The sequence below is a fragment of the Chinchilla lanigera genome, unplaced genomic scaffold (assembly GCF_000276665.1).
Source record: "Chinchilla lanigera isolate Chin_1 unplaced genomic scaffold, ChiLan1.0 scaffold00085, whole genome shotgun sequence".
Taxonomy (NCBI): domain Eukaryota; kingdom Metazoa; phylum Chordata; class Mammalia; order Rodentia; family Chinchillidae; genus Chinchilla; species Chinchilla lanigera.
The window spans coordinates 6,317,696-6,319,482 of NW_004955486.1; positions in this window are offsets into that span (position 1 = coordinate 6,317,696).

The window sequence follows — 1,787 nt, forward strand, 5'->3', positions numbered from 1 at the left end:
GCGTTGGCAGCCCGCCCCGCTGCCCGCGCCCCGGGCGCCGCCCCTGCCCTTGCCATCCTCGCCTGGTGTCGCTCGCTCGCCCTCCGGATTCGGCTCGCAAAGGGTCTGTGCGTGCGCGGCCACCTTGCAGGAGAATTCCTCGGCGAACTGTTCCCTGCCTGCCCCGACGTTTCCTCTCCTGCCACGGCGGCGGGGCCGGGCCTCACCCTGTCGTCAGTTCCACCCCTTCCTGGGGGACCCGATTACTTCTCTGCTGCCCAAGTCCAAGTCTGAGGTCCCTGCTGGACTTCGGAGAGTCCTGTGGGAGGGCCGTGGTGGCCCGGGAATGTGCATTGGCGCCCCAGGAAGCCAGCTGGGGTCCCCGGCTGCCCCGCATCCGAGGTCCCTGGGTGAGAGTCCCAGGTGGTCACGCCCCCTGCCCCCAGGCTCCCCAGTTCGATCCCTTGTTTAGTGGCCTTGATGCCATGACTTCTGCTCGAGCAGGGGCCTGCTGGGCACCTCACCTTTCGGACAGTCAGGTCAAGGCGGCAGAGAGCCTACTGGGCGAGGGCGGCAGGGGTGGGTGGCGTGAGAGGGGTCACCTGGGCCTGGACAGTAGCTGACTGCTCCACACCCAGGCCTGCACAATCGTACCCATTCGCTGGAGGGAACCGCGAAGACCCCACTCTTTCGGGGAGCCTGCAGCTGCCGGGCCAGCTCCTCCCTCGGCCTCTTTGCTGGCTTTCTCAGTGAGGTTTCCCTGGCGTTGGGGTGTGGCCCTTTGTGGAGCCGGTGGGGGCAGTGGACAGCTGAGGATGCCACTCGGCCCATTTCGGGGACTGTAGACCCTGGGTGGAGTTCCTGGCCCTGGCCTGCCTTATTTTCTGGCTCTTCCTGGTAGTGCTGGGGTGCAGTGACTAGGGAGGAGAGGAGCGTGGGTCCGCTCCCCAGGCTGGTGGGGACCAAAACTGTGTTTGGTTTGGGTATTGGTCCCGGGTATTGGTCCAGAGGGCCTGGGTGTTGGTCCAAGCGTCCCCTGCCCCGCTGGTCCCCTCTCCAGGGCAAGGTGGGCCAGTCCCCAGGGCTGCAGGAGCTGTCCCTCCATCCCTCAGAGGCCCGGGGCTGCTGACCTTCGTCAGCCCAAGGCCTGCGTCCCTCCCGGTCTCTGTCCTGACCACTGCTCCCAGAGGCAACCCGGAGGTCCCCTGCATCACCCTGTGCCCCGGTGTTTGCCTCCATGCGGCTTCTGGGCTCTGTCTTGCCCTCGGGCCCCGCCAGTGACCTCTGTGCATGGGTCCTCCTGGTCATTTAGGTCCATGCTCCACTGTCACCCGGGAGACCGCCTTGGTCCTTGGGCCCCATTGTGGCCTGTCAAACCACTCTGAATCCTTTCTTCTTTTTCCTCTTTTTATTTATTTTTTTTAATTAAAAAATTTTTGGGCAGTGGTAGTGGGGACTAAGGTCAGGGCTTTTTATTGAGCTATGTTCCAAGTATTTTACAATTAATTTTTTTTTTTTTTTTTTTGCGGTACGGGGGATTGAACTCAAGACCTTGCGCTTGACAGGCAGGCACTTATGCCACTGAGGTATATCCCCAGCCCACGCCCCAAGTATTTTAAAGTTTAATTAATAATTCATTTTTTTATGGTACTGGGGATTGAACCCAAGGCCTTTGCACAGGGCTACATCCCCAGCCCTTTTTTATTTTTTGAGGCAGGGTTTCTGTCACTAAGTTTCCCCATCTGGGCTCAAACTTTCCATCCTCCTCCTGCCTCAGCCTCACAGAGTGCTGGGATCACAGGCGGTGC